Source organism: Scyliorhinus canicula, chromosome 17 (genome assembly GCF_902713615.1).
Source record: "Scyliorhinus canicula chromosome 17, sScyCan1.1, whole genome shotgun sequence".
In the NCBI taxonomy this organism is placed as follows: domain Eukaryota; kingdom Metazoa; phylum Chordata; class Chondrichthyes; order Carcharhiniformes; family Scyliorhinidae; genus Scyliorhinus; species Scyliorhinus canicula.
In genome coordinates, this window is record NC_052162.1 from 47,308,067 (window position 1) to 47,320,802 (window position 12,736).

A 12,736-nucleotide genomic window follows, 5' to 3' on the forward strand; every position below is an offset into this window, starting at 1 on the left:
GCGAACTCAGGGTAAGGACGAGCCTTTCTAGTCCTTTATTACCCACCTCCGCATCCTTGCGCAGTCCTGCAACTACGGATCCACCTCCGACTCCATACTCCGTGACCAGATTGTTTCTGGTGTTCAATCTGAGCCCCTGCTCCAGCAGCTACTAAAAGTAAAGCAGCTCACTCTCTCTACGGCCATTGAGACCTGTGTACCTCATGAACATGCCTCCACGCGCTTCTCCTGCATCCAGGCAGCTGAAGCGGTACGGCAAGCCTCTGATGAGGCAGAACAGGTCCAAATGATTAAATCTTTTCAGCCTCTGGATCTGAACGATGGCGGCCATTTTGTGTACTTTTCATGGAGTCCCGCGCTTACACGCAGCGAGTGTGCTGACCTCATGGACCGCTTCACGCAGGTGCGCGCCACGCTGGATCGCCCTGCGCATGCGCGGTGGCACGATGAATGTCCCGACGCTCCGGCGTGCGGCAACTGCAGCTCCGCCCACTTAAAACGGCAATGTCCTGCGAAGTCCCGACGCTGCCTGGCAAACGAGGCCACTATGCTGCAATGTGCAGATCTTCCATGCCTGATATTTTTAGGAGGTCCACCCAGCCCCACAGAGATGTCAGGGCTATCCAGCCTGCCATCAATGAACCTACTCCAGACCTTGCTTCCGACTGTGCCTGCGATGACCCATAAGTCCCGTTCCAAATCGGCGTCATTACTACGAACAGGATGTCCCCCAAGCGTGGCACTGAACACGTCCACGTCCACAGCGTCGGCCAGGATGATGAGTGGTGTGCCACCCTTACGGTCAACTGGCCCCCTGTCAGGTTCCGCCTGGACACTGGCGCTTCTGCCAATCTCATCGCGTCGTCTAATTTTCGAAGCTCTGTGTACAGCCTGCTGTCCTGCCATCTGCCTGTAAACTGCTGGACTACAATGGCAATGCCATCGCCGCCAGCAGCTCCTGCCGCGTTGAAGTGACACATCGTGCTCACACAGTCATTCTCCTGTTCGAGATTGTTGCTGCCTCAAAAGCCTCCTTGCTTGGTGCGCAGGCATGCAAGCTGCTCCACTTAGTGCAGAGAGTACACTCTCTCTCTTCAAGCGATGTGTCTGCATCCTCTGACACAGGCTTCAGGGCGCAACTCGACTCCATCATCCAGCAATACCATGATGGCTTCGAAGGCATGGGCACGCTCCCGTACACGTACAAAATCTTACTCAAGCCCAACGCCACGCCTGTCATTCACGCACCTCGCAGAGTCCCAGCGCCCCTCAAGGACCGTCTCAAGCAACAGCTCCAGGACCTCCAGGACCAAGGAGTCATCTCTAGGGTCACGGAACCCACAGACTGAGTAAGCTCCATGGTCTGCATCAAGAAACCGTCCGGCGAGATGTGGATCTGTATTGATCCTAAAGATCTGAATCAGAATATCATGCAGGAGCACTACCCGATTCCGAAACATGAGGAGCTCACGTCCGAGATGGCCCACGCCAAACTATTCTCAAAACTGGATTCCACGAAGGGTTTCTGGCTGATCCAACTACATGAGTCAAGCAGGAAGCTGTGTACGTTCAACACACCCTTTGGCAGGTTCTGCTACAACTAGATGCGATTCGGCATCATTTCTGCGTCCGAAGTTTTCCACCGGATCATGGAGCAGATGATGGAGGGTGAGATACCCTCAATTACGACACAGGAGAGAAGATTGGTAATTCAAAGGCTTTAATCATCAGAGAACTGAACAGCAGCTGAGAAGTGTGCTCACCACATGCTGCCGAGTGAGTCTCATCTTAGATACCGTTTCCTGGGGGCGGAGCCAGAGGCGGAGTCCATCAGGGTTCCAAGCCCGTTCTTAAAGGGTCAATGTATTAAAGGTAAGGTACAGTTACAGCAGTTACTGATACCATTCATCACATTCAACCCCTGTTTAAAAAAACCCATAGTCCGTCGGGGGTGAAGTGGAGTTATAAGTTCATTCTTGTGGGTGGTCTGACCGTCCGTGCTGACCTTCTCCGCTCCGGTGGTGGTGCCGTGGATACGGTCGGTTTCGATGGTGGTATATCCGGGAGCACGGTTGACTGAGCCTTTGCCCGCCATGGAGCGGGGGGGTATCCGGGGTGACTAGGTGATCGGTGATCGGTGCCAGCTGGGGGGGGCAAGGGGCGCTATGTGGGGGGCGCTGTCGGGGTCGGCAGTCGGTGCGGGGAGGGGAGCGTCGGTAGGAGGGGGGGGGTCGGTGGGGAAACCGGCGGGGTCGGTGGGCGAGCCAGCGGGTGCCAGATCTCGCAGGGAGACGGTGTCCTGCCTGCCGTCGGGGTGCTCAACGTAGGCGTATTGAGGATTTGCGTGTAGCAGTTGGACCCTCACGACTATCGGATCTGTTTTACGGCTCCTCACGTGTCTCCGGAGTAGAACTGGTCCCGGAGTCGTCAGCCAACGTGGAAGCGAGACCCCAGAGGTGGACTTCCTGGGGAAGACAAACAAACGATTGTGAGGGGTCTCATTTGTGGCTGTACAGAGGAGCGACCTAATGGAGTGCAGGGCATCGGGTAGGACCTCCTCAACATTAAAAAAAAACAACTCTGTGGTACTGCAGACTACTGGGATTGGGAGACTCCTTGACCATTGGGCTAGGAGGACAGCCTTCCAAACTGTTGCGTTCTCCCTCTCCACTTGCCCATTTCCCTGCGGGTTATAGCTCGTCGTTCTGCTCGAGGCGATGCCCTTGCTGAGCAGATATCGACGCAGCTCATCGCTCATGAACAATGTACCCCGGTCGCTGTGGATATAAGCGGGGAAACCAAACAGTGTGAAGATGCTGTGCAGTTCCTTGATCACGGAGGCCAAGGTCATATCTGGGCACGGGACAGCAAAAGGGAAGCGGGAGAACTCATCGATAACGGTGAGGAAATAGATGTTGCGGTTGGTGGACGGGAGGGGCCCTTTGAAGTCCACACTTAGTCGCTCAAAGGGCCCAGAGGCCTTTATCAGGCGGGCCCTGTCTGGTCGATCGAATTGCGGTTTGCATTCCGCACAGATCTGGCATGCCTTAGTCATGGCCTTGACCTCCTCTGTGGAGTAGGGTAGGTTGTGGGACTTGATGAAGTGGGCAAGCCGGGTGACCCCCGGGTGGCAGAGGTCATCGTCGATGGCTCTCAGGCGGTCTTTTTGCGCGTTGGCGCACGTGCCACGGGACAGGGCATCCGGGGGCTCGTTGAGCTTCCCCGGGCGATATTTAATATTGTACATATAGGTGGAGAGCTCTATCCTCCACCTCAGAATTTTGTCATTCTTTATTTTGCATCATTGTGCATTATCGAACATAAAGGCGACCGACTGTTGGTCGGTGACGAGGGTGAACGTCCTACCGGCTAGGTAGTGCCTCCAGTGTCGCACGGCCTCCACTATGGCTTGTGCCTCCTTCTCGACTGCAGAGTGCCGAATTTCCGAGGCGGTGAGGGTTTGGGAGAAGAACGCTACTGGTCTGCCTGCCTGGTTGAGGGTAGCAGCCAGGGTGACGTCTGATGCGTCGCTTTCTACCTGGAAGGGAATGGCTTCATCCACCGCGTGCATGGCGGCCTTGTTGATATCGGCCTTGATACGGCTGAAAGCCGACTGGGCCTCAGCCGTCAGGGGAAAAACCGTGGTCTTAATGAGTGGTCAGGCTTTGTCCGCATATCTGGGGACCCACTGGGCGTAATAGGAGAAAAGCCCCAAGCACCGTTTGAGTGCCTTGAGGCTACGGGGGAGAGTGAGTTCCTTAAGGGGACGCATGCGGTCGGTGTCTGGGCCTAGGACCCCGCTTTCCACGACGTAGCCGAGGATGGCTAGCCGGGTTGTGTGGAACACGCATTTTTCTTTGTTGTACGTGAGGTTGAGGGCCCGGGCAGTCTGGAGGAACTTCCTCAGGTTTGCGTCGTGGTCCTGCTGGTCATGGCCGCAGATGGTGACATTGTCCAAGTACGGTAAGGTAGCCCGTAAGCCGTACTGGTCCACCATTTGATCCATCGCCCTCTGGAAAACGGAGACACCGTTTGTGACACCAAAGGAGACCCTGAGGAAGTGAAACAGCCGACCGGCTGCTTCGAAAGCCATGTAGGGGCGGTCCTCTGGACGGATAGGGAGTTGATGATAGGCCGATTTTAGGTCAACCGTGGAGAATACCCGCTACTGGGTGATTTGGTTCACCATTTCTGCTATGCGGGGAAGTGGGTACGCATTGAGTTGCGTAAAGCGGTTTATGGTCTGGCTATAATCCACTACCATTCGTTGCTTTTCCCCGGGGCGGACTACCAATACTTGAGCCCTCCAAGGGCTGTTGCTGGCCTCTATGACCCCCTCTTTTAGTAGCCGCTGAACCTCTGACTTGATAAAAGTCATGTCCTGGGCACTGTACCGGTGACTCCTGGTGGCGACGGGCTTACAGTTGGGAGTGAGGTTCGCGAAGGGGGGGGGGGTGGCGCAACTTTGAGTGTCGCCAGGCTGCAGACCGTGAGTGGGGGCAGGGGTCCGCCGAACTTCGAAGGCTCTGGTGGCTGCACTGAAAGTCCAGACCGAGCAGCAGGGGGGCGCAGAGGTGAGGGAGGTAAAGTTTAAAACGGGTATATTCAGCGCCTTGAATTGCGAGGTCAGCGACACAATACCCCGTGATTTGGACCGAATGGGACCCAGAGGCGAGGGCGATAGTTTGGGAGGCGGGATGGGTGCGTAGGGAGCAGCGCATTACCGTGTCCGGATGAATAAAGCTCTCCGTGCTCCCGGAGTCGAATATGCAGGGAGTGTCGTGGCCGTTGATTTAGACCCGCGTCATTGAGTTCCGCAGGTGCTTCGGCCGCGATTGATTGAGCGTGATCGCTCCTAGTTGCGGGTAGTCAGAGTCCTCGGTTAAGTCGGACTCACAAAATGGCCACCTGGAGTTACAAAATGGCCACCGCCGTCGGTCGCACGTGTCGGGGTTCGAAGGTGGCCGCCGCCAAGATGGCCGCTCCCATGACTCGCACAAGGTCGATGATGCATCGGAAGTGTCCGGACGCCGCGCAGCCGCGTTGCGGGGCCTGTGAGGCCGGGAGCTTGATTTCTGGGCCTGGTGAGGATTTTGTTTGTGGCCTTTGGGCCCAGCCAGCCAGACTTTAGCAAAGTGCCCCTTCTTCCCGCAGTCATTGCAGATCGCGGAGCGGGCCGGGCAACGTTGACGTGGGTGCTGGCGTTGCCCACAGAAATAGCATGGGGAACCCCCGGAGTGAGCGGTTTGCAAGCTCCGCGGAGTATGTACGGAGGTTACGGTGGGCCGTTTCTAGAGATCTGCCTTCCACCAGTCTCGCGCCATCCTACAGAATGGACTCCGTTGAAACTACATCAGTGTTGGAAGTATCTATTCATCTCTCAAGTCTACACTAGCCAACACTTCAGGTGGGTCGGGAGGGGGGAGGGGCGAGGCTGGTCGGATGTTGCCATGGTGTGCGGTATGTGGCCATACTCGCTGATTCGCACACCCCCTAGTCAGTGAACCGGGCGGCTATCAGCCTGTCCCATGCCCGCTGGCCCAGCCGGTAACGGGGGCAACCACCTGCCCGCACCTGCACCTCTTCCTGCTGCTCCTCCACTCCCCCCTCCTCTGCCTGCGGCACATCGCCCCTCTGCTGGGCTATGCTGTGCAGGACACAGCAGACCACAATGATGTGGCCAACCCTATCTGGCGGGTACTGGAGGGCCCCTCCAGAGATGTCCAGGCACCTGAAACGTATCTTCAGCAGCCCAAAGCACCTCTCTATCACACCCCTTGTCGCTGCATGGGTGTGGTGAATTATAAACCTAGTAATTCACACTGTCTTGTATTATATGTATTGTGTCCTTGTGGGCTCTGTATACGAGCCATTGCGCAGCCCTGCCCATAGGGGGAGATGAGGAGTTTGTACTGGGCTCCACCCTTGGCTCTGCCCATGGCTCCGCCCATGGCCCCTCCCACTAACCAGAAGTATTAAGCTCTGCAGTCGTGAGCCTGCTGCCAGTTCATCTCGTTGCAGGCAGGCTCAGTTGTAAGACTATTAAAACCACTGTTCACTTCCAATCACGTGTCTTGGGAATTGATGGTCTCATCAATTTAATAGTCTTAGGAAACTTGAAGAAAACTACTTTGGAATCAGCCCTCAAACCTGACCGACTAGAATCGACCCGCAGGCTGCAGAGGCGAAAGAAATCTTCCTACACTGGCTCAGATGTTTCAAGGCCTACCAGGCTGAATCAAGCACTTCAGAAACTACGGAGGAGCAGAAACTCAGCCTACTGCGTGCAAGCGTGAGCCATCGTATCTCTACTCAATTCAACAGTACTACCTTGTATACGGAGACCCTGGCCATGCTCGATCGAATGTACGTGAGGCCCATCAATGAGGTCTATGCGCGCCACAGTTTTACGACCCGCCGCCAGCGCCCCGCGGAGTCGCTGGACGAAGTCCTGCGCGATTTAAAAGCTTTCGCTCTGGACTGCAATTATCAAGCTGCATCAGCCGCCCAACATATGGAGCTCGCTGTCCGGGATGTATACGTGGCAGGGCTCAGGTCCAACTATGTGCGCCAGCGGTTGCTTGAGAAAGGGGCTCAGAACTTGGAGGACACTGTAGAGTTAGCTACAACCATGGAGGTCTCATTCCGCAGCCTCACCTCGTTCCTCGCGGATCAATCGACCCCATCATGGACCCCCGACCAGTGACTGCCCCAGGCCTGTGCCGCGCGGCCACCCACCCACTACGCAGCTCCAGTGTGCCATTTTTGTGGGTAGCTCCAACACCCATGGCAGCACTGCCCGGCCCGCAATGCGACCTGCAGCAGCTGCAGTCGCAAAAGACACTATGCCCGGGTCTGCTTGGTGAAGAAAACTCCCACTCCAAATTCACCCGCAGCCCAGAGCACTCGCTTCCCAAACTCGCAGGCCCACAGGCCCCGAAATGCTGCAGCCTGTATGCCGACTCCGCCCCCAACTGACACGTGCGACTCATGGGGGCCGCCATCTTGGCAATCCTCCTCCACGTGGCCGGCCACGTGCGACTCATGGGTGCCGCCATCTTGGACACCATCTTCCTCGCCGCCCGCCACGTGCGATCCAAGGGGGCGGCCATCTTGGGCTCCATCCTCTTCAACCCCGAAACTCATCTCGAAGCCTACGACTTCAGTGGACAGTCATCACGGGGCCACTCCAGCACAGCTGATCGAGCCGGCAACTACCCGCAACTCAGCGCGGTCACGTTGGACCAGTCGCATCCAAAACACCTCCGCAACTCGATGATGACCGTTAAAATCAACGGGTACAGGACACCGTGCCTCTTCGACTCCGGGAGCACCGAGAGCTTCGTACACCCTGATCTGGTAAGACGCTGTTCGCTCCCTATTTTCCCTGCACGGCAAACTATCTCCCTCGCTTCGGGCTCACACTCTGTTCACCTCCAAGGGCGCACCGTCGCGACCCTAATGATTCAGGGCGCCAGCTACTCGAACTTCCAGCTGTACGTACTCCCCGAACTCTGCACCCACTCTTACTAGGACTCGATTTCCAGTGCAACCTCAAAAGCCTCACACTCAGCATCGGCGGGTCCCTACCTCCACTCACTATCTGCAGTCTAGCGACGCTAAAAATCGACCCCCCTCCACACTTTGCTAACCTCACCCCGGACTGCAAACCCATAGCCACTCACAGCAGGCGGTATAGCCTGCAGGACAGGGTGTTTATCAGAACTGAGGTCCAGAGGCTCCTACGTGAGGGGGTCATAGAGGCCAGTAACAGCCCCTGGAGAGCTCAGCTGGTGGTCGTCAAGACCGGGGAAAAATTCCGAATGGTAGTGGACTATAGCCAAACCATTAATCGGTTCACGCTCCTCGATGCATACCCCCTTCCCAGGATTGCAGACATGGTGAATCAGATCACCCAGTACCGCATCTTCTCCACGGTGGATCTGAAGTCTGCATACCACCAGCTCCCAATTCGCCCGGAGGACCGCTACTACACGGCGCTCGAGGCAGATGGCCACCTCTTCCGTTTCCTCCGGGTTCCGTTTGGAGTCACGAATGGGGTCTCAGTCTTCCCGTACCTCGATAACGTCACCATCAGCGGCCATGATCAGCAAGACCACGACGCTAACCTCCATCGATTTCTCCAAACTGCCCAGAAACTTAACCTCACCTATAACACGGAGAAATGCGTTTTCCGCATGACCAGGCTAGCCATCCTCGGCTATGTCGTGGAAAACCGAGTCCTGGGCCCCGACCCGGACCTTATGCGACAACCCCCTCTCCCTCATTGTCCCAGGGCCCTCAAGAGGTGCCTGGGATTCTTCTCGTATTGTGCCCAGTGGGTCCCTCAGTATGCGGACAAAGCCCGTCCACTATTTAAGGCCACACTCTTGCCTCTGTCAGCTGAGGCTCGCCAGGCCTTCACCTGCATCAAGGGGGACATCGCCAAAGCGGCCATGCGGGCGGTGGATGAATCCGTCCCTTTCCAGGTTGAGAGCGATGCCTCAGAGGTCGCTCTCGCAGCCACACTAAATCAGGCAGGGAGACCAGTCACCTTTTTCTCCCGAACCCTCTCCACTTCGGAACTTCGACACTCCTCAGTTGAAACCATCGTGGAAGCTATACGTCACTGGCGGCACTACCTCGCAGGTAGGAGGTGCACACTCATCACCGACCAAAGATCGGGTGCCTTCATGTTTGACAACTCACAAAGAGGCAAAATTAAAAATGATAAAATCCTGAGGTGGAGGATCGAACTCTCCACCTACAAGTACGATATTATGTATCGACCGGGGAAGCTCAACGAGCCCCCAGATGCCCTGTCCCGTGGCACGTGCACCGCCCCCCTCCACGGCACTCTCCCCCCCTCTGCGGCACTCTCACCGCCCCCCTCTCCGGCACTCTCCCCCCCTCTCCGGCACTCTCCCCCTCTCCCCGGCACTCTCCCCCCCTCCCCCGCACTCTCCCCGGCACTCTCCCCCCCTCTCCGGCACTCTCCCCCTTTCACCGGCACTCTCCCCCCTCCCCCGCACTCTCCCCGGCACTCTCTCCCCCTCTCCGGCACTCTCCCCACCTCTCCGGCACTCTCCCCCTCTCCCCGGAACTCTCCCCCCCTCCCCGGCACTCTCCCCCTCTCCCCGGCACTCTCCCCACCTCTCCGGCACTCTCCCCACCTCTCCGGCACTCTCCCCCTATCCCTGGCACTCTCCCACCCTCCCCGGCACTCTCCCCCCCTCTCCGGCACTCTCCTCCCCCCCCTCTCCGGCACTCTCCCCCCCTCTCCGGCACTCTCCCCCCCTCTCCGGCACTCTCCCCCACTCCCTGGCACTCTCCCCCCCTCTCCCCGGCACTCTCCCCCCTCTCCGGCACTCTCCCCCTCTCCGGCACTCTCCCCCCCTCTCCGGCACTCTCCCCCCTCTCCCCGGCACTCTCCCCCCCCTCCCCGGCACTCTCCCCCCCTCCCCGGCACTCTCCCCCACCCTCTCCGGCACTCTCCCCCACCCTCTCCGGCACTCTCCCCCACTCTCCGGCACTCTCCCCCACTCTCCGGCACTCCCCCCCCTCTCCGGCACTCTCCCCCCCCTCTCCGGCACTCTCCCCCCCTCTCCGGCACTCTCCCCCCCTCTCCGGCACTCTCCCCCTCTCCCCGGCACTCTCCCCTCTCCCCGGCACTCTCCCCCTCTCCCCGGCACTCCCCCACCTTCTCCGGCACTCTCCCTCCCTCTCCGGCACTCTCCCTCCCTCTCCGGCACTCACACCCTCTCCCCGGCACTCCCCCACCCTCTCTGGCACTCTCATCCTCCCTCCCCGGCACTCTCCCCCTCTCCCCGGCACTCTCCCCCCCTCCCCGGCACTCTCCCCCCCTCTCCGGCACTCTCCCCCCCTCTCCGGCACTCTCCCCCCCTCTCCCCCCCTCTCCGGCACTCACCCCCCTCTCCGGCACTCTCCCCCCCTCTCCGGCACGCTCCCCCCCTCTCCGGCACTCTCCCCCCCTCTCCGGCACTCTCCCCCCCTCTCCGGCACTCACACCCTCTCCCCGGCACTCCCCCACCCTCTCCGGCACTCTCCCCACCCTCTCTGGCACTCTCCCCCTCTCCCCGGCACTCTCCCCCTCTCCCCGGCACTCTCCCCCCTCCCCGGCACTCTCCCCCCTCTCCGGCACTCTCCCCCCCTCTCCGGCACTCTCCCCCCCTCTCCGGCACTCTCCCCCCCTCTCCGGCACTCTCCCCCCCTCCCTGGCACTCTCCCCCCCTCTCCCCGGCACTCTCCCCCTCTCCCCGGCACTCTTTCCCCTCTCCCCGGCACTCTCCCCCCCCTCCCCGGCACTCTCCCCCCCCTCTCCGGCACTCTCCCCCCCTCTCCGGCACTCTCCCCCCCTCTCCGGCACTCTCCCCCCCTCTCCGGCACTCTCCCCCCCCTCCCTGGCACTCTCCCCCCCTCTCCCCGGCACTCTCCCCCCCCTCTCCGGCACTCTCCCCCCCTCTCCGGCACTCTCCCCCCCCTCTCCGGCACTCTCCCCCCCTCTCCGGCACTCTCCCCCCCCTCTCCGGCACTCTCCGCCGGCCTCTCCCCCCCTCTCCGGCACTCTCCCCCCCTCTCCGGCACTCTCCCCCCCTCTCCGGCACTCTCCCCCCCCCTCTCCGGCACTCTCCCCCCCTCTCCGGCACTCTCCCCCCCTCCCTGGCACTCTCCCCCCCCTCTCCCCGGCACTCTCCCCCCTCTCCGGCACTCTCCCCTCCCCGGCACTCTCCTCCCCCCCCTCTCCGGCACTCTCCCCCCCTCTCCGGCACTCTCCCCCCCTCTCCCCCCCTCTCCGGCACTCACCCCCCTCTCCGGCACTCTCCCCCCCTCTCCGGCACGCTCCCCCCCTCTCCGGCACTCTTCCCCCCTCTCCGGCACTCTCCCCCCCTCTCCGTCACTCACGCCCTCTCCCCGGCACTCCCCCACCCTCTCCGGCACTCTCCCCACCCTCTCTGGCACTCTCCCCCTCTCCCCGGCACTCTCCCCCTCTCCCCGGCACTCTCACCCCCCTCCCCGGCACTCTCCCCCCTCTCCGGCACTCTCCCCCCCTCTCCGGCACTCTCCCCCCCCTCTCCGGCACTCTCCCCCCCTCTCCGGCACTCTCCCCCCCCCTCCCTGGCACTCTCCCCCCCTCTCCCCGGCACTCTCCCCCTCTCCCCGGCACTCTTCCCCTCTCCCCGGCACTCTCCCCCCCTCCCCGGCACTCTCCCCCCCTCTCCGGCACTCTCCCCCCCCCCTCTCCGGCACTCTCCCCCCCCTCCCCCCCCCCCCCCCCTCCGCACTCTCCCCCCCCCCTCCGGCACTCTCCCCCCCCCCCCCCTCCCTGGCACTCTCCCCCCCCTCTCCCCGGCACTCTCCCCCCCTCTCCGGCACTCTCCCCCCCCTCTCCGGCACTCTCCCCCCCCCCCTCCCCCCCCTCTCCGGCCTCTCTCCCCCCCCCCTCTCCGGCACTCTCCCCCCCCTCTCCGGCACTCTCCCCCCCTCTCCGCACTCTCCCCCCCCTCTCCGGCACTCTCCCCCCCTCGTCCGGGCACTCTCCCCCCCTCTCCGGCACTCTCTCCCCCCCTCTCCCTGGCACTCTCCCCCCCCTCTTCCCTGCACTCTCTCCCCCCCTCTCCGTCACTCCTCCCCCCCTCTCCGGCACTCTCCCCCCCCTCTCCGCACTCTCCCCCCCTCTCCGCACTCTCCCCCCCTCCCCCGCACTCTCCCCCCCTCTCCGGCACTCTCCCCCCCTCTCCCGGCACTCTGCCCCCCTCCCCGGCACTCTCCCCCCCCTCTCCGGCACTCTCCCCCCCCTCTCCGGCACTCTCCCCCCCTCCCCGGCACTCTCCCCCCCTCTCCGGCACTCTCCCCCCCTCCCTGGCACTCTCCCCCCCTCCCTGGCACTCTCCCCTCCCCTCTCCGGCACTCTCCCCCATGCGGGCCGGAGAATCGGTGGTCGCAGTGAGAAACGGCGAGCGGCAATTCTCCGAGCGGCCTGTCGCAAAACGCGACATGCCATTTTGGCGGGGGGGTGGGAGAATTGCAGGGTGTGCCGGGCGGCATGGGGTGATTCGCCCGGCCCTCCCACGATTCTCCCACCCGGCGTGGGGTGTGGAGAATCGCGCTCCTGGTTATTAATTCTCATCACCAATGTCGGAATCCAGGAGACACAAAGAAGGCTAAACAGATTTATTTTAACTCAAAAGATAAGCCATGGCATACAATACAAATGTTCCAGCCCGGGACTATAAGAACTCATGGTCCGGGGCTGGGAGCAGCATTTAACGGCTTCACTAACAAGTCCCAGCTGGATGAGCCTCCGCCCACTACCACGGGAACTTGTACTCTACAAGCGATAGATCCTTCATGGTCCTCATGAAGATTATCACAAGCTGCAATCATCAAATCTTCATCATTCTCTTTAACAGGAACCACTGCTGCACACCATGTTGTACTTCTATGTTTGCTTAATATAACTTACCAATCTCACACAGGACTGCTAAATTAAGTGTAGGTTCAGTTTATTTGAAGATGCAATTCAGGATTGCTCAGAGGACAGGTTTATTATAAAAATTCAACAGCTATTGTTCATCCGGGAGTACAGCTGCAACTCCTTCACACCACATGCTGTTGGCTAAACTATAAGCTCCTCTGAAGAATGTCTGCTGGTTGCATGGTTTTCAACCTGGTTACTTATTCATGAACATAGTCTCTCTTAAAATAATGTCATAAC